The following is a 25,887-nucleotide window of genomic DNA, read 5'->3' as shown; positions in this document are numbered from 1 at the left end:
AGCTTGTCTAGACTTCTCATTCTGAAGCTTGTCTAGATGCTCAGACTTCTTCATTCTAGATGCTTGTCTAGATGCTCTCAGACTTCTCTGAAGCTTGTATTCTGAAGAAGCTTGTCTAGATGCTCAGACTTCTCATTCTGAAGCTTGTCTAGATGCTCAGACTTCTCATTCTGAAGTTTATCTACATGCTCAGACTTCTCATTCTGAAGCTTGTCTAGATGCTTAGACTTCTCATTCTGAAGCTTGTCTAGATGCTCAGACTTCTCATTCTGAAGCTTGTTTAGATGCTCAGACTTCTCATTCTGAAGTTCGTCTAGATGCTCAGACTTATCATTCTGAAGTTTGTCTACATACTCAGACTTCTCATTCTGAAGCTTCTCTAGATCCTTAGACTTCTCATTCTGAAGCTCGTCTAGATGCTCAGACTTCTCATTCTGAAGCTTGTCTAGATGCTCAGACTTCTCATTCTGAAGCTTGTCTAGATGCTCAGATCTCAGACTCTCATTCTGAAGTTTGTCTAGATGCTCAGAAGCTTGTCTAGATGCTCAGACTTCTCATTCTGAAGCTTGTCTAGATGCTCAGACTTCTCATTCTGAAGCTTGTCTAGATGCTCAGACTTCTCATTCTGAAGCTTGTCTAGATGCTCAGACTTCTCATTCTGAAGCTTGTCTAGATGCTCAGACTTCTCGTTCTGAAGCTTGTCTAGACGCCACCTTTATTCTGAAACTTATACGTAGATTTTTCAGAAGCTTGTCCTCAGACGTCTCATTCAAGTAGTCTGCACCTTATTTTACGTATTTTTAGATCCCACAGTTCTGCACTTATTTTCAATATCCAATTTCTTCGTAGCTAATCAAAAATTACCTGACAGTTTGAGGTAATGATTTTAATGAATATCCACCCTTAAATACATTTAATTAATTATTTTTAAGCATTAAACGTTCATGAAATTGACCTTGTCTTTTTGTTTCATAAAATCTATCATAAGTTTGATATGTCAAACTTTTATATGGTCGAACGATGAAATTTTCTTTGTGTTATTACCTATGCTACACCATACTAGACCTGATATAACAGTTCACACAACACAAAGATTTATAAGCATGCATGGATGACCAGCTCTACAACAACGCAATGAAAGAATGTAAGTAAAACACCACTTAGATTCGCTAACGTTATTTTACATCTTCATAAGCATAATGATGCAAAACGAATTTATTTTATTATTAGGTTGTACAATCTTCTTTTCTTTCGTAATACCAACACAGGTTTTGGTTTTTATTTCTGAGTTTGGTAACAAATATTTTATTGATTTATCAATTCATGTTGACTTCAGTGAGATATTTCTACTTTGTTTCAAACTACAATCTAAGATTCCTTTCATAATACGTGAAAAACAATATTATCTAATATTTTCTAGCGGTAATTTATATATTTTAACTTCCACCACTCGCTCATCTCTTCCGTCGATTGGTCAGCAGTAAGGTTAAAAAAATAAAGTCACTAACCTCAACTCGTACTGTTAAATTATACTGTTGTAGACGCTCGTAGTCTAAAGGATTGTTAACCATTATATCAGCCCACATCTCATTGTTGCTTCCTTGTCTAGGAGTTAGATAGAACGTGTCTTTGCTGTTGGTTTGTTCATTACTACCTCTCATCAGGGTGTAAAAAACGGTTGGGTCATCCGGGATGCCTGATCTGAAGAAAACAAATCCAGTAGTGGAGTTATTGTGTTATTTTTTGGATTAGTTGGCCTAGTTGCTTGAAATATACTTAATAAATTCGTATTACCCAGAGAAGAATTTTAAACGTATTCAGATGTGACTAATTTCGGATACGAATATCAAATGAAAATTTAAATAAATTTCATTTCATGTTTATTAACTTCCATTAAATAAAATACACCATATTATGGCTAAATTCAGAAGTAGATACAAATTGAAATAAAATAATTATAACCATACTTTGCTATTAATCTTACATGTTGTAAGATTTATGGTGCTTGACGAAGATAAACTAAGGTTTCACTGAAACGTATACACATCGTAAAAACAATATACAACAAAAATATTTTCTACAGTTTTAATTGTGGTTTATCACCCTACAGCAATAAATGGATAAAGTATTTCTACTACGCAAAAATCTTATATGCTGCTAGAAAACAGAAATTAAATCAATATTTAAGAAAACTGAAATATGACAAACTAGTAAATGGGTCTTTCTTTGTTCAAGAGATTTAGGAGCGTGAATGGGGAATATACAGATTATTTCAAAAGATAATTTATATATGTAAAGAAGGTCTGATTCAAAACATCAAACACAACACAAACATTGCTGTAAATAAAGACCGGCTGTGGTTTATGGCACTCGGTTTGACTGTGGGTTTTAAAATGTTTGTAAGATTTTTTATTGAAAAGGTCCAGTAAAAACACATTAACTATGTTGTTTTATAACAAGTTACAGCTTTTGACAGTAAGGGAGATTTGCTTCAGAACAGCTAATATATTTCGATTACTGGTGAGAAATCTTACCTGATCTAAAACAAATCTTTCTTAGTGTAAAATTTGAAGTACATAATCAATAAGCTGGTTTGTTGTTTGGAATTACTTTAATCACTAAGTAAACTAAAAAAGAGAAAAGAATTGTTTGTTTGTTACTCACCACAACTCTGCACAGTGAGCTATTTGTGCTCTTCCCACTTCCCCGTATCGAAACCTGATTTTTAATGTTCTAAACCCTTAGATTTACTGAGCTATCTGCGATGGGAGCTAATACAGTGATTGAAAATATATATTAAATAGCTGTTTAGTTCAGTAATTTATATAATTTCTTGCACATTTTCATTATTATAATAACTTACTTTCAAACACGTAACTTACAGGTTGAAATTATACGTCTAAATATCATTTTGAATAATTATAACATAGGCTCACTGGGGTCGAACTGCGTTCATTATAAAGATTAAGCAAAACTAGCCTAAACCGATTGGGTCAGCCAACAACTAGGAGCGACAGTCTTATTAATAATTCAATACGAGAAAAAAATACATTTTGTTAGACCAGTAAACTGTTTAAACATGTCCAAGTAATTTATTAAGAAAAGGTTCAACCTAACCAGCAGATTTTGAGAGCAGAACTCTTTGACTGGTTTTAGTAGCACCTGCTGCATCCACCTAACGTTATCTGATTTGTTTCTAAACCTAGGTGTATGAGATGACCAATTAAAGCTCGTTTAATGAGCAGTCTCAACGAGCCATTAGCACTTCCTGTGAGGTACTTTACATTCACTGACTATCAAGTCTAACTCTCTCCAACAAACAACTGCTACTACTTGATGACGAGAAACCCACTTGAATTAAAAATGACCTAGGAAGGTCGAAACGTTATTCTCTCCTTATCAGTAAAAGTGTTAATACCCATACCAGCCTTTCTGAGTTACAACTGCTACTACTGATTAAATAATACCCGGAGTGTTCTTACCAACCGCAGAAGTATCACAGGCTCATGGACGTCGGAACCATCAAATGTGCACAACGAAGTAAACATTTGCGAAAATGCGATTTTTTAGTACGCTGTAAAAATTTATTTGTATTTTGTACACACAATACAGTGCTTATTATTGTGTGAAATTATCGAATAACATTATAAGGCGTTGGTATTGACCAGTCAGACAAGTTTAATTAATTTACGACTACTCCTTCCCCTTTCACAGTATTCTTACATTAATTTATATAAGTATGTATACGTTTTGTTGCTCTTGAAATTTATTAAGGATAATTTTTGTTTCCAGTTTTTAATAACTATTACTTAACCAACGATACTTTTCTCGCTTAAATCCATTTCACCTGTAAAGAGAAATGGTATAAAATATGAACACGCTCGTGCTAAAGAGTTTTTTTATAAATTGTGATTTGAATCATAAGTATTGTTCAAGTAACACGAACGAATGTTACCAGGGAACTGTTTCTTTGAAAAAATAAAGATTTTCGAAAACCTACCTTTAAAACAAAATTACTGTAACACAACTTAACCTACTTTAATAGTAGTTATCATATAGACATTTCTCTGAGAGAAGTTCACTACAACACAACTTACCTAGCTTTAATATTAGTTATCATATAGACATTTCTCTGAGAGAAGTTCACTACAACACAACTTACCTAGCTTTAATATTAGTTATCATATAGACATTTCTCTGAGAGAAGTTCACTACAACACAACTTACCTAGCTTTAATAATATATAGTTATCATATACTACATTTTACCTCTTTAATATTAGATCAAGTTAAGAAGTTCACTACAACACAACACCTAGCAGTATATCTCTAGACTTACAACGCTAAAAACCGGGTTTCGATACCCGTGATTGGCAAAGCACAGAGAGCCCATCGTGTTGCTTTGTGCTTAACATCAAATAGTCAATCAACCAAAATAAGACAAATTCACTACAACACGACTTAGCTAGCTTTAATAGTAGTTATTACACAACTATTTCTCTAATACAAGCACAGCACCACTTACCTTACTTTAATAGTAATTACCACACAACCATTTCTCTATAGTTATAACACAACTTACCTAGCTTTAATAGAAGTAACCACTTCTCCACGTCCTAGGTTCTCTTTGATTACAATCGGTCCATAGACAGGTTGATCCCACACTGGAGGATTGCTGTCTCTGTTTACAACTTCTATTGTCAACTCAACTGTAGCGTGATGTTGCGGTTTTCCTTTATCTAAAGCAATAGCTCGTAAGTGGTAGCGTTTTCGCTAAAGGAAATGAAAAAAGGTAATTATAATAATTCAAATCGTTCTATATAAAAGATTTATAGATTTTATAATAAAATTACAAGTTCTTGCATTGAAAAATTCTATTATAGTTTTGTATGAATAAATAAGCTTTCTCTTTGTTTCTCGGGAAATTTTATTCAAGTGATTTAGTACAAAGATATATATACATATAAATAAACGAGTGATGGATACACATTATAAAGATGCATATATATATATTAATTTTAACCAAATCAAACTGGTGAAACCGCAATTTCGAAATGCCACAAATAAAATACATGAAGTTTACGAGGTAAGAATTTTTTTTTTTGAATTTCGCGTAAAGCTACACGAGGGCTATCTGTGCTAGCCGTCTATAATTTTGCAATGTAAGACTAGAAAGAAGGCAGCTAGTTATCACCACCTACCGCTAACTCTTGGGCTGCTCGTTTATCAAGTGAGATTGAACGTCACATTATAACACACACACGGTTGAAAAGGCTAGCATGTTTGGTATGATAAGGATTCGAACCAGCGACCTTCAGATTACGAGTGGAACGCCTTAACCCACCTGGCGCTACTTATGCTGCAAACTAAATGTGAATAATTAAGCTGTTTACTGAGTACATTAGCAGCATTAATTCCTCATTATCAACTGTAACACGTCACTGTCAGCGACGTCTTAGTTCAAAGTTTAACTTACAAAGAAGAGAGTTCTCTCATGATTTAGTGTCAGTTTTTTTAAAAAATATGTCTTCTAGTGGCATAGCACTATATCCGTGGACTTACAATGCTACAAATTGGGTCTTCCTATCTTCAGAAATCCCGAATGTATTTCACAGGAACGATATTTTTCCATAAACGTCGTTACTTCATTACTGTTTATTTTATTAATCGCTTTAAAACTTGCTACGAAACGCTACATGTCCACTGAACTACCAAACTTGTGAAACTAAGAACCAAATGGAAGAATTTTACAATCTTTTGTGTATCATTCACATTTTGCCACTTTTGTTATTTTAGTCAATAAACTAAAGAAAAACGGGATAATAACGTAAGAGAAGTTACAATAACCCTGGTAACAAAATCATTTAATTCTCTACTAAAGAAATCAAAATAACACATGCTTCAAACCTAAAATTAGCAAAGTTTAACCGGATTTATCTTATATTAATTGGATTCAAATTAACTGGATTTATACATTATCAGAGTAAAATGTTTTGCTAGATTTATCCAGTGTCACTAGTAAAACGATTCGCTATATTTATTTAATACCACTAGTAAAGTGTTTTGCTAGATTTATCCAGTGTCACTTATCAAATGATTTGCTATATTTATTTAATACCACTAGTAAAGTGTTTCGTTAGATATATCTTGTAATTGCCATCCAGTAAGATACTGTAAATATTTAATTTTATTTGTTTAAAGGTTCAGAGAAACAAGGTTTTTAAATTATATTTATGGTATTATTCTAAAACAAGACTTTCAGAAGCTCAGCGATAGGTCTACAGTCTTTTAACGCCAAAATCCTGTTATAGATAACCACAGATATGTCATTGTGTAGCTTTGTGTCTAACTACAAACAAACCACCAAAACTGTGTAGTCTGTATCAAAGATTCCTGTTTTAGAAAACATCATTACAACCCGATATCAGATTATATGGGTATCTCTATACCCATCACCCAAATGTTTCGTAGCTTTTTTTTCTCTCTCAATTGTTAACATATACCTCTGTTCTTCTGTTCATTACAATTAACTAGTTTTCTATATAACTGTTTTGTAATTACTTTAACTTTTTTTAGTAAATTGGTCTCCTTTTTTTTACAACTGAAAAAGTATTTATTACTTTAAATAACTTAATTAACCTGGAATTAAACAGAACATCCGTTGATACAGACTACATTATAATTAAATGTTACAAAATGACATACGTCTAGTGTTTTCTGAAGTATGACCCAGCCAGATTCAGGGTTAATTTTGAAGTAGTTGAAGTCTGACGGGTCATAAGGGGCTGAAAGGTTGTACACGACAGCTCCGTTGTCGTCAGCATCATCATCAGAAGCTGACACTCGGAGAATGTTAGTCCCAACAGGCGTATCCTGCTTCACATGTTCTTTATACTCTTGTCGATCAAAAAGTGGCGGGTTGTCGTTGATGTCTGTGATCTCCACCTTAAAGAGCACGCCCCCTCAAGAGGGGGGCTTCCCCTATCCGTAGCCTTTACTGTCACACTTACAAACCGCCCGTCTTCTCCTTCTCTATCAAATACCTGAGAATGTCCAGGAGACGAATATTATTTCAATATCTGTTTTTTATACTTGCTGCACTAATAAATAGAATACAACACCACATGTAAACATGCGTTTTTTGTGAAATAAACGAAAATTACTTTTATGTTTCAAAGTATTCTTTATTATATAAATACAGTCAATTATCGTCAAAAACGAATTTAGAAACATATGTCTCAATATTAAGGAAATAAAATACGTTTAAATTTACATGAGCAACCTGCTTTTAAATAGTGGCGTTTGTCCTAAGAAATGAATGTTTTCATAATTAGACCTAATAAAACTTGCTACTGTTAGACCTATTTATATGCAAAAACGGCTCGTTTGGGCTGAGAAAACACTTTACATAGAAGAGAATGTTAGACCTACATTCAAGTCAAAAGCTATTATCTACAACACATGTGAATTTCATTTTTACTTTATATGTTCTGTAGTTTCTCAGTATATTATCAAAGAAAGTAAACAAAGTCAGTATCAAAATGTTTCTAAAAATCAGTGCTGATAAATACGTATTAAATCGTAAGCAATTTAAATGTGCAAGCACTGCATTTAGTACTTTTCTGTATCAACTAGCAAACTTAAGCTTACATCTTATAAACTTACCTAAGCTAGATTTTTGAAATTAGGACCACGCAATACAACTGAAAAACTAACACTTTCCACGTGTATAAATATCATCAAGTTAAAGAGAATGCAATGTCAGTTTCACAGATGTTTTTTATCATGTGTGATTTTATAAGAAATTGTGAAAAATTGAGCCTTGCTGAGTTATGAATTTTTTTATGTTTTCAGATTAATCTGTGTGAGACACTTGGATAGTTTTATTATATAGGAATAAAACTGGGCAGTTAATTTTGTTATAATAAAGATAGGTCTGACGGTTGATCCTGATGTAGATTAGGAAATGGCAAGACTGGTTGAAATCCTTGTGATGCCACTAAACATTTCTCGCATTTTAGGCAGAAGATGAGTATAATAGAGACAATTAATCCATTAGCGTGGATGATGGGTCATAGGACACTGTTTACTGACTGCCTTCCCTTTGGTCAGTAGTTCAAAATTAGGGACGGTGGCAGACAACCTCAGTAGCTTTGCCATAAATATAAAATACAAATACAAATACGAAGATAACATTGTTTCCAACAGATTAATCTTCTGAATTGTTTTCTATGATGATAAAAGTTCCAGTGTTTACAAGGATACTTCTCAAGTCAATTTTTTTACTCTATCTTTCAAACGTTTCTAGACTATCTTTCAAGTAATGATAAAAACGTCAACCTTTGCTAGAATACTATAGAGAGCAGCATTTTTATGATGAATAATATTTCCGATAAGATACGGATAATAAAACTTTTGAGGACAACGTTCTGGTGCAACGTATACAAGTGAACAATTAAGTTTATCTTTTCTTGGTTGGCTTCTTAATTTTTAAAACTTGTTCTTGTCTGGAAAATTTTAAATAAGGATATGTTGTGTGACTCTTTTTATGTTATTTGGCCAGCCAGTCTTGTTGTGAGAATAAACATATTTACGGGGATAAGATTATCCAGCTTTAGATGAAAATACTTATAGAGGTGTTTTGGAGCTAAGAATATGTTTTTGTACCGGCTATGCTTGTACAGAGCCTTATTATGAAAATAAGAATGTCTTTAGATAATTATACTCTTGTTAAGAGGATAATAACGTTTTTACAAAGTTATATTTATAGAGAGATTTGTTGTGAGGATAATAATAGGTTTTTCTAAGGTTATAACTGATAGAGAATATTGTAATAAAGATAATAATTTGTCACTTCAAGGTTAAACACCTTGAAAGTCGTGTCATGAGATAGTAACACGTCTTTATAAGGTTATTCTCGTAGATAGTCTCGTTAGGAAGATAATGATTCTTTAGAAGGTTATATTCCTTGAAAGTCGTGAAATCAACTTATTTTCTCGCATAATGTAACTTAATGATAAAATAAAACACGAACGTGATAATAGGAACCATTTATTAAACGTTCCGGAATCCACACAATTCCATCATCAGTGATCTAGAGGTACTAAACAAACAATATTTGTAATTACAAGGGTAAACAATTTGAATATATAAGTAGAAAAATCAAAAACGTGGTACAAGTGAAACAGTTAAATTCAAATAAGTTTATATCCAGTGAAGGTTGTGTATTATTTCGGGCGCGGGTTCAAATCCCCGTCGCACCAAACATGCTCATCCTTTCAGCTGTGGGCGCGTTATAATGTGACGGTCAATCTCACTATTCGTTGGCAAAGAGTAGCCCAAGAGTTGGCGGTGGGTGGTGATGACTAACTGTCTATCTTCTAGTCTTACACTACTAAATTAGGGACGGCTAGCGCATATAGCTCTCGTGTGGCTTTGCGCAAAATTAAAGAAAAATAGTTCGGGATAAAAGAAGACTTTTATGTATAATGTCTTTTATAAGAGGTTAAGTATCATGTTTGGCTGTTCAGACAATTTTAAAGTTAAATAGAGAAATCATATGTCCTAATTCTGTATTACGTTGATAGGTAGCTGAGCTGGGAAAGTTTATAACCTTTCTTCCAATTTTTATAGATATGCCCATGTGTTCGAATACTCAAACTTTTGGTTTCACCAGCAAAGGAGGTGTTACGGTCTCTGCACGTGTAAAAAAGACGAGATTTGAATAATGTGCAGTCTCGAGCGACTTTTCTAACGGAAACATATCTGTGTCTAAAATTCGGTTTCATTGTAACTTTCTGGCCAAGTTGAGGATAATAAACGATAAATAATTGTTTTAATAGTATCGTGATAAAGGACCTTTATCTCCCAAGATATGGTAAACAAATGCATGTGGAAAGTTTGACAATACATTGAGCATCTTAAGTGGTTTGACAAACAACTTGGTTAGGAAAGAGGATGTTATTTTCTTCAAGAAATGTGTAGGGTAATCGTTTTGAAAAAGGATGTTTTGTATGGAAGTAATTTCATTTTAAAGGACGAGATACTCAAGAAAGTAATGGAAGCGATCAATATGGCGGAGAATAAGGAAAGTTTAATCAACATACTTTCTGTTGGTATTTTAATTCACAACACCTCTTTATAAAGTTCAACTAACTCTATTTCCTTTCTGGACGTTACTGTTAACCATGATTCTAATGGCTTTCCAACTTTTGTCTATCGTAAAAACATTTGGTTTGGTTTGTTTTGAATTTTGCGCAAAGCCACACGAGGGCTACCTGAGCTAGCCGTTCCTAATTTAGCAGTGTAAGACTAGAGGGAAGGTGGCCAATCATCACCACTCTCCGCCAACTCTTGGGCTACTCTTTTACCAACGAATAATGGAATTGACCGTCACTTTATAACGCTCTCACGGCTGTAAGGGCGAGTATTTTTTGTCTGACAGGGATTCGAACCCGCGATACTCGGATTACGAATCGAGTGCCTTAACCACCTGGCCATGCCGTATAAACATATTTTCAGGCCTTTTCACTCAGTTTGACAATCCTTCTCTTTCAAACGCAGTGTTATCCTCTGTCTACTAAATAGGACCAAGAAATTTACATCATCCTGAGCTTGAGTCACAGCACATGAGGGATTCTCTTCAACACATCAACAGTGATTGGCTTAATAACCATTTTGGGTTCGGCAACAACTTTCGCCTAGCCAAATCGTTTCCCAACAATAATGATACATCCTTAACTGGCAAAATAGGTGTTAATCCAACCGCAACTGGTCCTGAAACTATGTCTGATGTTAAACAAATATTATGAAGAGAATAATTAACAAAACCATCCTCAATACCCTGAGCAATAATAGACTCACCAGTGGCAGAACTCGAATCTAAGTGTATTAAACCTTCTAACAAAAATAACTGAGTCGCCACAGTATCGCATAGAATACATATGGGTGTTGGCGTCATCTGTCAAAGACACAGAACCAACAGACCTTAAAGGTCGTAATTCTTCTCTAACTAAATCACATTTACATCATTGGACAAATTAACAACATTGTTTGATCTGGTGAAACTACATCCATATGGGGATACAAACGCACTGGATGTTGTTTTCTTTTTTTTCCAAACATCAACAATCGGACATAACATGACTAGGGTTTTTACAGAACTGGCAGACGGGCCTTGATTGTTTTGATGAATTTTTATCCTGATTGTGGAAGACTTTAAACTAGAGAAACTGTTTTTTTTTTAAGAATCCTCAGCTTTAGTATATTGAAAAGGTAGTGGGTTTTTGCTGTTGAGGTGGCAGAAATTTCTTTTCGTGAAAAACGATTTTATGTGTTAAAGTGTTATCATCGGAAATATGAGCTGCTTACTTTGAAGTTTCAAGTTTCTTTTAATCCAAATAGGTTTTAAGGTCGTCACTCTTACACAACGTTTAAATCCTTCAATCAAATGTAATTGTTTTAGTTCGTCGAAACCGTTGTCAGTATACATAGAATTACACCATCAATCAAAATAAACCTCTTTTTCGTAAGCGAACTCCATATAAGTTTGTCTTTCTTGCTTGCAATAACCTAGAAACCTTTGGCGATAAGTCTCCAGTCTAATCTGTATGCTTTGAGAATAGCTGCTTTAACCTTATCATGATCCGTATAGTATTCTAGAGAGAGAGCAGCATAAGCTCCTTGTGCTTTACCAGTTAGAACACTTTGTAATAATAATGACCACTATTTAGTGGGCCATTCCATAGTTTGGACAACCTTTTTGAAATGTTGGAATTATTTATCAACTTCATTTTCATTACGTAATGGTACTTCAATATACAGAAATTTTGTCTTTTTGACATTTTGTTTTGGTCAATCGGAGTAGAGTCAAATTTCCAGTTCTTTCAGTCTAACTTCTTTCTTGGTTCCGATACAAGCTTGTTCTTATTCTTTTCCGCTTCGATATGGGTTTGCTGTTTTTCAGTTACAGGATTGCTCTTTTTCGGCAATGAGCAAATTAGTTGCGAGTTGCCATCAGTACAGTTCACTTAACCAGTAGCTAGCTGTACCTCCACAAGTGAGTTTTTCATAGCCGAAGTTATACAATGTACAAATACTAACAAAGTTTATCCGTTGAAGTTAAACGGTTTATCATGTTCGAAATCTATAACGTTCCTCGTCAAATATTTGCAGTTTTTCTGATTAATAAGCTTTTATCATAGCTATAGCTTCCAAGGTTTATAGTACACTACCTGTAGAAAACCAACAATATAAGCTGTCTCAACGAGTTGCGTAGATTACCTTTTATAAGCTTAAGAGGAGGGTTTATAGAAAATTCAGTTGTCAACAATCACTAGTATTACATACACCCATGGGCATTGTTGATTCTTACAATCGAGAATCTTCTACAAATATAGAATAGGCGGGAATTTCTCAATGCATATTTAAATAAGACAAGCATCGATATTGAAATAAATATATACAACACTAAAACCGTTACAGACAGCATAAAGAACAAGGCTAACCTTGTTAGTTGTTAGAACGCCAGAGATTTCATCCACAACAAACTTGACTCCTTTCTGATTAGGTTGTTTTACTATGCTGTACTTAACCAATCCATTATGGCCTTTGTCTTTGTCCGTAGCTTTAACCTTTCAATGGAGCCAAAACAACGTGAATATTATGTTATTAAACGAATAATGTTGTTATAAAAATATACGTTTAGTGCCAGCTAAAATATGATGTTAAAACTTTAGTTTAAAAAAGCCAGCGAGACGTTAATTAGTTTAATTAGACCGATATTATTACTTTAACCAGTCCATTGTAAATTCATGATTCATCCATACAGACATATCTGATAGAATTATTAGTATAACAAAAAGTCTTAGTTCGATCGATTAATTTATAAGACTATTCACCGTATTTTTCTACTTGTTAATATTTCGTTCACCAACTTGAACATCAACCAATATGTATCTAGCTTCACAGTTGGAAAGTTTTCACTGTACAAACCTGTTTTTCTTCTCAATGTAGATTTATTCCTTGCAATATAGTCTTTACCCCCTCTAAGTTTATCTTAATAACATTATAATAAGCAGCATTATATATTTTCATTTCTCTAGGTAAACTATTACAGTTTTTTTTTTAATCCACCATCAACTAATTTATTTGACAACAAAATAAAACCCTGGATTTTTCCATGTTTTTGAATTACGTAGTAGTAATGATTTTAGTCATTAATCAACTTATGTTACAGATTTTAATTATTATTAATTGTTTCGTTTTTTATTATCTATATTCTCTTCGCTGACTGTCATATTACAATAATTTTATTCAGTATTAAATATATGCTTTATGTTAATACAATACTCTTTGTTAGGCAGTCAGTTACAACATCATTACTCAATAGTAGACTTACCACTATTATAATCTTTCTTACTCAGTATTAGATATTGTATTACAATGCAGTTAGTCACTTTACTTACACACTCCTAAATACTCTCACACAATCTATTATGAGTTATTTAGTGATCACAAGATAATCTGTTATAGTTTCGTTCTTCATTACTGAACCTAATTCTTTTTATTACTTAAGACGAGTGTCTTGTAACTGGTATGTCCACTCTTTCTACTATACTGCGTTCTGTCTTTGCTAAGGACTTTAGTATAGTATTTTTACATATCTTTAAATATTCTATCGCTATAACAAGATACATTCTGGAGATGAGTGAGATGCGCTAATGACCATGTTTCAGGTAGTGTTTTAATGAAACATTGATGTCGTAGTACAAAAATCTAGAAAGCTGGGAATTTCAAACTTCGCCCTTATATCACTTCACTGATATATTGATGAATTATTACCATATATTAGTATAAAAGTTGAAGAAAAATGATTTTTAAAATATCTGTTTTCAACCCATAATGAACTACTTTCAGTAAGCTCAGTAAATATCATATTACATATGTAAATAAACAGGTCGTTAAGCCTTTACTTGGTACATAGTATCATGTTTCATCTATTTAAATATTGTATAATTTATTACACTTAATAGTTACTCGATAATGTTTCTCTGAATTATTACTAAGTAATAAATATGATAGGTGCATACTGTAATAACGGAAGTGCCACTAGGTGCTCCTTCCTCCACTGTAGGTGAGTAGGTATCACAATCCTCAAACTCAGGCTTGTTGTCATTTACGTCAGTAATAAACACAACAACTAAAGCTGTACTTGTATGGGGTGTTAGTCTGCCATCCTTGCAACAGGAACCATCATCAGTAGCAGTTACGTTCAATTCATACTTATCTTTATCTAACCTGATTTTTCCGTTAATCAGTCGAATTACGCCTATCAGTTTGAAATAAAGAATAATGTGATTCAAAAACTTAACAAAGACGTTAAAATCATGCACTGGAAAGAGAAGTTATAATTGATAAAGGTCTTATTTAATAAGAGAGTGATATTTCGTATCTGGCTATTTGTTTGATATTTTCAGCTATTTGATTGAAAGTTATCTGTGCTGATACATCAGTTACATATATATAGGTGAATTTTAAATCTTTACAAAATTATAATTTTATCAGAACTGAACTTGGCATGTTTAAGATCATTTATAAAACTATTAATGAATTACAATAAACTGTGCGTACTAAATTTTCGAATCAATAATTATGTTATAATGAAAAGTAAAAAGAAAAACCAAATTATAGAAAAATTTGATACATCTGTTCTACACAAAACTATTGGTAGTACAAACTCCACACGAATTTTTATAAACGTTTAGGTGGTGTTTTTTTTATTGAACGTGGAAATTCTTCTAACATCTGTTTGTCGCTATCCGATGAACAGCAAATATACAACTAGACAAGATTCAATAATATAACTATGTTTTTTAGAACATTAATGTAGTATATTACCTGTCCTTTCTTCGATTCGAAACATTCCTGAGACGGTTCCTCCTCCCACATAGCCAAAATGTATATTATCTCCATCCTTATCACTGGCTACTACTGTAGTCACTAGGGTATTAGGCCCAGCGTTTTCGTCAACATTAGGTGTGTACACGTCCTGACTAAATTTGGGAAATTCGTCGTTTTTGTTTTCCGTGTAGATTCGGACTGTAGCTGTTCCGGTCAGTTGAGGGTCTCCGTGGTCAGTGGCCTCAACAGTTAACATGTATGTGTTGTTTATATCGGCATCCAATCTTTTATTTGAATAGATGATTCCTTTGTCGTCAATTGTAAAGTCTTTACTCTGAACAACGTATGTTATTTCAGCGTTTTTACTAGAATCTAAGTCTGACGCAGAAACTGAAAATTCAAAAGAAAAAGGGTTGAATGTTTTTAAATAACTGTAACCTAGTAGTTATATAAAACTGTGCCTATTGTAAAGCTAAATCTAAAAGCAAAGTAGTATTAAATAAGTTATAATGAAGCTGTTTTTAGCAACTTGGTACATAAAAATATATCATTTCTGTAAGAAAATATCAAACATGAACACGTAACAACACACTGTATACTTTTAAGTCACTGTCATTTTTAGTATGTACCTTAACAACGTGTTAGCCTTAACGTTACTGAAAGTAAAATGCTTTTGCAAACAATACAGAACTTAAACTATTCACTGCTCTACATCTGCTTTTTTATCAGAAAGAGATATAAATCGTTTGTTCGTTCTAAGTAGTTTAATATCTGATGTTAGTATTTTAAATATTTACTGTAAGATTGATCCTTAATTGTGTTCTTGCCAGTAAAATTGCAGCTTAAAAGGTTTTTAAAATAACTATTAATAATTTCTACTTTTTAACACAACCATAATCGTCGAAGGCTCAGTTTCTAAAATGACTGACCATCGAAATAGTATAATTTTAGGCTAATCTTTTCCTAAGTGAAACCCAAAGCTACATATTTATTCATAACTCATAGGTACAATTAAATTTGATCTGCATTCTATTTCGACAATTTCAAAGATTTGTTCAGCTTCTAATACATTCCAAGTTCACTACTGTCTCCTTACTTCTGCATCAATGAACTTCCTGCGAGATTTCTGAAGATACGCGCAATCATGAGTTTTCTGTGATCCTGAGAATGATACTACACTTATATTACGTAATTAAAAACAAACACCAACTAAAAGCTAAATGTATACTTTATTACTAAAGTTCTTCAGTATATCTTTACTAGGTGTAAGTACGCATTTGGAATTTTTATTTACATTTCTAATTATAGTAACTTTCATCTTTTAGATTTATTTTTTTATTTACCATGTAATAAATATGTCACTCTTAACTTTCTAAAACTGTAATAACTATATAGTTGTTTCATGGCGCCATATTAAACATTACTGCATTATATTAACTTTATTAACATTATATTATTATTATATTTATCGGGAATGTAAGAAGAAGGTGTCAATCATCTACTCAATAACTATAGTTTATGGAATTATAACACTTGTTTCTATAGTTTATGGAACTATAATACTTGTTTCGAAAATGTGCATTTCTAGCGCTGAACATGTAAGGAAAATAATCGAGTAGAAAAGCTTGTTTTAAAACGGTCACATCTCACTTCAAAACCTAATCAAAACGTTTACTCTGTTTGTCTCTAATGTGAAGTTTCCAACAATTTGCTTTCTCAATATTTTCAATTCGCTAAGAAATCACGTTTGTTTCGCGAATTCTTCTTTCATCAATGTTACTTCTCAACAAATTAAAAAATAAAACTATAGCGAAGGTTTTTTACAAGTTGAAAACATTTTAGTACTAGTTTCTGGCAATATTTTGAAATCACGAATAGAAGGTTTAGATTGATTTGTTTTTTGTGGTGAATTAAAATAACACATAGCGCAGATAGCCCTCGTGTAGCTTTGCGCGAAATTCAAAACAAAATAAACCAAAATAAGAATGAAAACAATACCATGATTGTATGAAATTGATCAAAGTGTTTGCTACATAACTGATTATTTTTCATGTACAGTCTAATGTTTTTGTTATAGAGAAACAAACTGAATCGTTATTTTAAAGAAAAAAGAAACTTACCTGAAGCAAATCATTACTTTTACTAGAACATACATGTTAATATGTCGCCGTACTCGGACGTACCTTGTAAAATAGACGTTCCGTGTGGAATGTCTTCATCTACATTGTGAGCCTGGTAATCAGGAAGTTCAAAACGTGGAGGATTGTCATTAACATCATTCACTGTGATTGTTAACTACAAAAATAACAAAATGTTATTACTTAAGTGTTATACTAATTAATTGTATTTCAACGTAATATTAAAAGAAACTTATATTATTTCCTATGCTAAGTTAAATCTATTACATATCTAAACCGTATTATATTTATTTTTGCACTTACACGATTCCACCAAACTTGTGTAGCGGTTACTGAACTATCTCTTTACTGAGTCGTTTATAGATTTTGTTTTAAAAAATCAGTTATTTTTTAATTTCATTTTAACAGCCCGGTATGGCCATGTGGTTAGGGCACTCGAGTCTTAATCTGAGGGCGCGAGTTCGAATCCCCGTCACTCCAAACATACTCGCCCCTTCATTTACGGGGGCGTTATAATGTGACGGTTAACCCCACTATTTGTTGGTAAAAGAGTAGCTCAAGAGTTGACAGTTGGTGGATATGACTAGCTGCCTCCCTCTAGACTTACACTGTCAAATTAGGGACAGCTAGCGCAGATAGTCCACATGTAGATTTGAAAAAAAAATCACTTTGATATTTTCTAGTTTACATTATTTTTATAAATAAATCATGATACAAAATAACATAAAGTTTTCACACTCAATTTGTAAAGTCTGTTACAACGATGAAAAAACTAAAAATAATCCATTTGCTAGCTTATTTGATCATATTAGTCATAACACCCATATAATACATTCCTTAGCTATATTAAGGTATTCAAAACATCATGAGTTGTTAGAATTTCATTGCTTCCAGAGAGCATCATACAGATAACCAAATATTAGGACATGTTTCAGTCCTCAAACTTAGAGTATTGTGAACTATTCAAACCAGGTGAATATTGGACGAAGTTTAAATGCAACCTTTAGTTAACTTTAAATTATTGAAGTAAATCTTTTGCACTCAACATGATTATGATAAGTGTCCAGTAACTTAGGCAAATCTTAGTTATCCATACTATCATGTATAGTATTTAAAATGATAAATTATATTCTTTTCCGCAATAAGGTTGATTCTAACTGAATATTTTTTGTACATTTTCGTCACGAATGATAACAAATGTATGATCTGTTACAAGAAGTAAAACTTCCTCTCCTTCATTGACAATGAACATATTATATTTAATTTATTTAATCATACAAATTATTTGTGCATAACCTTACAGATGTACGGGTTATTTTTAAAGTATCAGTTAGTTCTATTTCTTTTGTATTTTTTACTGCTGATATTCTTTATATATTTTAAGTTCCATACTACATTCTCTGTTCAATTTCTAGTATTTGAGATTTTTGTCCCCTACGCTTCCTACTCCTATATTTCTATAATTTAATCGATTGGTGTAAAATATAATATTGTCAAAAACGTTAGTGTCATTACAAAAACAAAGGAATTCCGCAAAGTGAAGTTGGAAAATTACTTGAAAATGTTCATTTCAAAATCTGCAAATCTAAAGAATGAATCAAATAATTGTTTTGGTTAGTATTTCTACGAACCAAAACTAGTACGTATTGAATAATTTATCAATAAATGTACATTACAGGGGACAGGTTATTGTGTTATACTGTTATTGTGTGACGTATAATTTTCAAAATCATTTTGAAAACTGATTGGACTGAGTCTTTGGGTTGACTGCACATCATACCTTTTCTCAGTGTCTTCTCTTTTTATATGTTGATATGCTTTTAGTTAAACACCCATTTATATAGAAAAACAAAGTTGATTCTTACATCAACAGACGTTGAGAAGCCCCCTGAGTCTTCTGTTGCTGTTACCACCAAGGAATACGTCTTAGGTTGTCGAAGGTCTTCGTAGTCAAGATCCTTTGCTAATTTGACAATACCAACAGACGGATCTATGTTGAAGGTTCCAGCTCCTGATCCTATAGCACGTAAAGTATAGCGAATCTGTCGATCTGCGAACGACTTGGCCTTGACCTCGATAATGCTGCAATGTTTAATTGAAGTCTTAATTTAAAGAATTAAATTTCACCAATGTTAGAAGTAATAGCTAATAGAACAAAGTGAGATCTGGTTGAGTTCAAGTATGTGTTAGAATAGGTAACTAGCAGAATAGAACAAGATCTGTTTGAGTTCACCTGTGTTTTAGAATTAGTAACTAGTTGAACAGAATAAGATCTAGTTTAGTTCATCTATAACACTATGTGACAGAATTTTTACTTTTTCTTGTTCCTGGGCAGGAAGTGTTATTTCCCAATTGCTTATGCCTAAAGAAAATGGAAAACTTCAAACTTTGCTTTTGTGACCTGGGAGCGTATAACGAAAAAATGATGGGAGATTATAGTTGGGGGCTGATACGTGGATGTGATTTACATTACAATCGCAAATCTCGAAAAACAACTCACTTCTAAACACTTTTGTTCATTTTTATATAACTTTAGTATAAATACATGTAAACCTTGATTCATATGTTGTTTTATTCAGATCTTATATAAATGAAAATGTGCAAATCTGCCAGTTTTTACATAGAATTATGTTAATTTCTAAATCTTATTATCCTGGTCACAAAAGCAAAGTGTGAAGGGAATAATGGCCATTCTCTGTATTTTTACAACACAAGCAATTAAGAAATAATACATACTATCCAGGAACAAAATTTGTGTTACATGGTGTAATAAAATTACTAATTAGTAGAACAAAATAAGATGTGATAAGTACATCTATTGAGTTTAGTTATATAATGAGATGTTTATAATTCCTTTTTAATTCCCATATAAATAAAATATAGATTAGGGTCATTAAAACAAAATTGATATTAAATAGTATTTCATAATGCAAGCTTTTATTTAAATACATACCCACAGTATTCAGAAAGCAAGTTTTATTCAGAATGAGTTAGCATTTTACACTTCAACTTTTGAAACGACATTTAAACTCTAATTAGCATAACAAATATAGTATTCATTGAAATTCTAATTAGTATTACAAGTATAGTATTCATTTAAACTCTAATTAGTATTACAAATATAGTATTCATTTAAATTATAATTAGTATTACAAATGTAGTTTTTATTTAAACTCTAATTAGCATTACAAATATAGTATTCATTGAAATTCTAACTAGTATTACAAATATAGTCTTCATTGAAACTCTAACTAGTATTACAAATATAGTATTCATTGAAACTCTAATTAGTATTATAAGTATAGTCTTCATTTAAACTCTAATTATTATTACAAATATAGTCTTCATTTAAACTCTAATTAGCATTACAAGTATAATCCTCATTTAAAGTCTGATTAGCATTACTAATATAGTCTTCATTTAAACCCTAATCAGGATTACAAGTATAATCCTCATTTAAACTCTGATTAGCATTACAAATATAATCTTTAATTAAACTCTAATTAGTATTACAAGTATAGTCTTCATTTCTCACTCAGAATCTTTCTTTTGGCTCTCTGGAATACTCGTCTTATATTTTTCCATGTAGAACTGTGGAGCTCTCTTTCCCCCCATAATGGACAGTCTCATCTCAGGCGTAGACTGGTAGCTGTACTGACCGAGTTTTCCATTACGATCTTCTGCCTTAACATATAAGACATATTCTTTGTCCAACATGAATGGTTCCTTTCCTCTGGTTCTCACCTCTCCAGATCTTTCATCCACTTCAAACCTACCTCCAGCTATGAATATGTTTGTGAACAAATTACAAAATTTTCTTCTCTTGTTAAATGTACACAGGGATAAAGTTATTTCACAAAGACAACTGTTAGATAAAAGCGTACTTTGTCTGCTCTTCAGCGTATCCTTCTATCATTCCACCATTTTATTATCACGAAGCAACAGTTTAAGTATTGACATTGTCACTATTTACTTTAATGGATAAGAATGTCTTAAATATAACCTACTTTACAAAGAAACAGGTTGCACCAACAATTTTTAACTGTAGACAATAATTTCCACGAAAGTGTGGAATGTAATATGAAATTTATGGAAAATTATATTATTTTATTTTAAAATAATTTTCAGTGGCTTTGTAAGTGTTATGGTAGAAGAAAAGAGAATTGGAAATTATTTTCCGCATGTAGAATGGATATAAATCATGGGTTTAGCACGTGAGACATATTTACATCGTTTAGAACTTGATAAAAATGTGCAGTGAAAGAAGAACATTTTGTAACATTACTTTTATTCAATGTTCAGTTACTTAAGTAATTACGTTTTACTGTTTCTGAAAAGGCAACATTACACAAACAAACACTTTTCTAGCCTGCAACTTGTTTCCTGCGCCTCTTGTTATCAAAGATGATAAGGCAATATAAACATAACACCAATGGTGTAACAGTATTTTTCAATATACTTGAAATAATTATTCCTTCCCCCTTACTTCTTTCAAAGCTGTTAACCTCAATTCATTTTGAAAGCAATTCTATTATATGCATGTGTTATAAACAAACAACACTTTGATTTTTACATCAACAATTTTACAGTGATTTCAAAATTCAATTCCTAAATATTAATATTGCAATTGAAAGAGAAATAGAAAGTAATCTAGAGAAACTAAATTATTTTATTTAAATATATCTTAATTTATAACACGACGAAGATCTGGAAATTCAGGTTAATATCCGGTTCAGGAAAATGCTTTGTAAAATAGTTGTTCATAATGTTTAATTTTATTCAATTGCAAATGTATAATAGTATCTTTAATATGCATAAAATCATAACGGAAATGGCTTACTTCTGTCTCGGATCAAAACGTAATGAATATTGTGATCAGTATCAGGGTCTCTAGCCTGAAGCTTGAAGACTGGTGTTCCAGGTACAGCATTAAGTTGGACAACTGTTTGCATTGGTAATGGACGATTGATGAAATAAGGTAGTTCGTCATTGATATCTTGAATGTGAATGATAATACGTTGCCTTTCGCTCTCTGGAAGATCATAAAAAAAACAATGCAATCTTATCAAACATGAATAATACATATGTTCTGTTTTTAAGGAATGCAACTGTGTATTTTATTGTTGAATGAAACGTCTATTGAGATTACATTATTGTTGAACAATTACATACTAGATATTATGGATTTCTATTTCGTCCTTCTTCTGCCCATGTCCATACGAAGTTCAAGTAAATAATATTACTACAGATGTTTTATATTCACAAACAGTGTACGCTACTTTAACAATTACAAACAGTGGAATTTGTAACATTGTAGTTAAAACAAAGAAATATAATTCAACTTTCTAGGTTGATGTTTACTTAAACCACACGTCTGATAATCACTTATTTAAATTGAGACGTAAATCATTGTCTATTCAGTCTTTGCTTCCGAATTGACATTTACGGAATGTGTATATATTTGTACATCATTACAATTCATGCCATTTTACTTAAGCTTAGTTATCGTGAACAGCAAAATATCTGAAACCTACGTTAGATATTTAAAATCAGTGTGTTTATATAAAGTCAAATGTTCCGTACATGGTGTCCCAAAATAACGTTTACACTCTTTGACTGTGTATAGCTAATAAACCGTTTCTTTTGTTTCAGATTTGACTTGTGTCCAAGGATGGCGGATAATCAGCTTACAGTCGAGTACAAAATATTCATTCTCAAAACTTTTTGGAAAGTCGAAAACAAAGCTGAAGTGCAAAGACGTTTTACTAGAAAGTTCCATATGGATGCGCCATCTCACCCTAGCATTTCAAGCATCATCGCCAAGTTTGATGAACAATGTGCTTTAATACCAGATGTAATGGTGTTTGATGTGTGCACTTCCATTTCTTCCCATTATGAGATGCGTCTGGAGCAGAACGGATTTCAGTTTGAACACCTGAAGTAAAGCAAGCAAATTGTGACATTTTAAAATTTCAACCAAGGAGAGTTTTCCTTGGGAAGAATTTTATTTGTTATTTTTTCTCTTGATTTCAGTATTAAATCTTTAAATAAATCCTTTGGCTATCATATGTATCTTGTTTCATTGTTAAAATCAATAAACAAGGCAAGTTATAATGATCCAAAATGTGTAAATGTTATTTTGGGACACCCTGTATATACAAATGACCGTTTTTTTTACTCTTAGAAACCACATTTGAAACTTAGGTTGAAAACATTAAAAGAACGTTAAAAACACAATAAAAACGAGTATAGTTTAATTTCACTATACAGAAGCATTTTCGAAACACTGCTGTATCCACTGAATTTTTCGTTTGGTTTTGTTTTTAATTTCGCGCAAAGCTTCACGTGAGCTACCTGCGTTAGCCATCCCTAATTTAGCAGTGTAAGACTAGAAGGAAGGCAGCTAGTCATCACCACCAACCGCCAACTTTGGGCTATTTTTTTTACCAACGAATAGTGGGATTGAACATCACATTATAACGCCCCCACGGCTGAAAGGGCGAGCATGTTTGGTGGACGGGGATTCGAACTTGCGACCCTCAGGTCGAGTGTCTTAGCCACCTGGCCATGCCGAGCCGTCCACTGAATTTTATATGAAGCTATTTCAAAATAATTCGACACAAAATGATGATATTTGTTTACATTAGCGGTGAAGTACGATACTTAAACCTTCATGGTTATGGGCCTGGCATGGTTTAGCGCGTAAGGCGTGCAACTCGTAATCCGAGGGTCGCGGGTTCGCGCCCGCATCGCGCCAAACATGCTCGCCCTTCCAGCCGTGAGGGCGTTATAATGTGACGGTCAATCCCACTATTCGTTGGTAAAAGAGTAGCCCAAGAGTTGGTGGTGATGACTAGCTGCCTTCCCTCTAGTCTTACACTGCTAAATTAGGGACGGCTAGCACAGATATCCCTCGAGTAGCTTTGTGCGAAATTCCAAAACAAACAAACAAAGTCATGTTTATACACAATTGTATTTTCCCTATTAATATTTAGCATTCAAAACCTGTCTATGCAGCTAACGTGGTCGAAATATATACAGGTGTGAATATATATATGTTTGCAATTAAGCACAAAGCTTCACAATGAGCTATCTGTGCCCCGTCCGCCACGGATATCGAAACGCGATTTCTAGCGTTGTAAGTTCTCAAACATACCGCTGTGCCGTTGGCGACGTATATTTATAAAAATTGATCTAAGCGTATGAAATGTTTTTTTTTTAAATCAATACTTTTCATGACTAAAATTATCACTATGATGTACGAGTATTAATTTGTTATATTATAAGCTTACCACAAACTTTTTTCCTGGTAAAGGCCCTATTAATAATACTAATATGATAAAGTTGTTAATGAAGAATAATTAATATCTATTTTAGAATAAAGAATTTCTGATCTTATTTTACAAAAAAACAATCTATTTAAAAATTAGTTTAGAAATATGTTGGCGAACTTTCACTTGTTATATATATATATATTAGGTTGTCCAGAGAGAAATGTCGAACTCTCACGATGACATTTAGAAGCTAAATATTGAGTAACTTATCGTTGGTGGATTGGTTTAATCCAACGTTTGTCGCTTTCAAGGTGTCTACTCAGAGTAACTTTAGCAACTTCCAAGACGGCATGGACAAGAAGCACTTTCGTCTGATTTTCCTCCACGACTTCAAACTTGGACAAAAAGCTACCGAAACTACAGGGAACATCAATCAAACATTCGACCATGAATCTCTTACTGAACATACAGGTTTCGACGGAGACGAAAGTCTTGAAGACCACAAAGGTTGTGGAAAGAAGCCATCCTTAGATGAAAACACATTAAGGGAAGCAGTTAAGACAGACCCTCGCATAACAGTACGTGAATTTGAAGAAAAACTAGACACAAGCAAATCATGCGTATTCAACCACCTGAGTGCGATTGGAAAGACGAAAAAATTGGATAAGTAGGTTCTGCATGAGCTGACTGAAGATCAACAAAATCGGCGTTATGAGACCTGTCAAGGATGACGCTTCAAAAACTGAAAGAATTAGGAATCGAGGTTCTGCTTCATTCACCTTATTTTCCAAACCTTTCCCCTATACATTTTCATTTTTTTCAAGCACTTTGACAACTTTTAAACAATAAACGCTTTCAAAACCAGGCAGCTGCAGACGTTTGGGGAGTTCATTGACCATAGAAACTCTGATTTCAACGCAATTACACGTTGGCAAATGTGTGTTGAAGTAAATTATGCTTACTTTGATTAAAACATGTTTTACAACACTTGTTTATACTTTTGAAAACTTCGCAGCTAAAAAAAAACATTTAATTCTGAACAATCTAATACTTCTCAACTATAGGAAAAGCAACCAGAGGAAGCCAGGCATGGCCAGGTGGTTAAGACACTCCACTCGTCATCTGAGAGACGCAGGCTTTCTCATTTGTTTTAAGCAGGGCGTTTTATTTTGTATACTTTATTAAGAATTTTTGTCTCCCACGAGCTGGTCGTTGATTTTGACTTATAATGCAAATCTGATGCGACTATCCAAGCACCAGGACTGGAGACACTAGAAAGTGGTGCAATAATGTTAGTTTTAGGATTGACCTCCTACTGTGCTGACTTATATGTGATATTTTCCAAGCTAAAACTAGGAATACACATTTAAAAATGCTTACATCTAAATATTGTAAACCGTCCTTTCAGGACTTCAAAATGTATATAGAAATCTGTACGTTTCATAAAAGTGAAGCACATACAACTTTGTCCCGCGAATTATCAGTTTGCAGTCGGGAATTCTATAAATACAGTGACCTAAAAAGTCGTATTTACAGCAATCACTGAGAGTATTCATTCTGCCAATGCAAAAACAA

The 25,887-nt window shown here is 32.8% G+C and overlaps 1 pseudogene across 1 annotated transcript in view; it reads right to left on the bottom strand.

Annotated features, from left to right (window-relative positions):
• LOC143249432 (neural-cadherin-like) overlaps positions 1 to 25,887 on the bottom strand; it is a 353,442-nt pseudogene that overhangs the window by 197,357 nt on the left and 130,198 nt on the right. The window contains exons 3-12 of the transcript XR_013027781.1: positions 21,879 to 22,070; positions 20,574 to 20,820; positions 18,904 to 19,120; positions 17,084 to 17,195; positions 14,898 to 15,290; positions 14,090 to 14,328; positions 12,506 to 12,631; positions 6,705 to 7,042; positions 4,582 to 4,772; positions 1,509 to 1,701 (exon numbers count right to left, since the gene is read on the bottom strand). The product of XR_013027781.1 is annotated as a neural-cadherin-like (transcript). The remainder of the gene's footprint in view (positions 1 to 1,508; positions 1,702 to 4,581; positions 4,773 to 6,704; positions 7,043 to 12,505; positions 12,632 to 14,089; positions 14,329 to 14,897; positions 15,291 to 17,083; positions 17,196 to 18,903; positions 19,121 to 20,573; positions 20,821 to 21,878; positions 22,071 to 25,887) is intronic.

Source organism: Tachypleus tridentatus, chromosome 1 (assembly GCF_004210375.1).
Source record: "Tachypleus tridentatus isolate NWPU-2018 chromosome 1, ASM421037v1, whole genome shotgun sequence".
NCBI lineage: Eukaryota > Metazoa > Arthropoda > Merostomata > Xiphosura > Limulidae > Tachypleus > Tachypleus tridentatus.
Note: the sequence above shows the minus strand (reverse complement) of the source record. Positions and strands in the feature narration are given on the sequence as shown.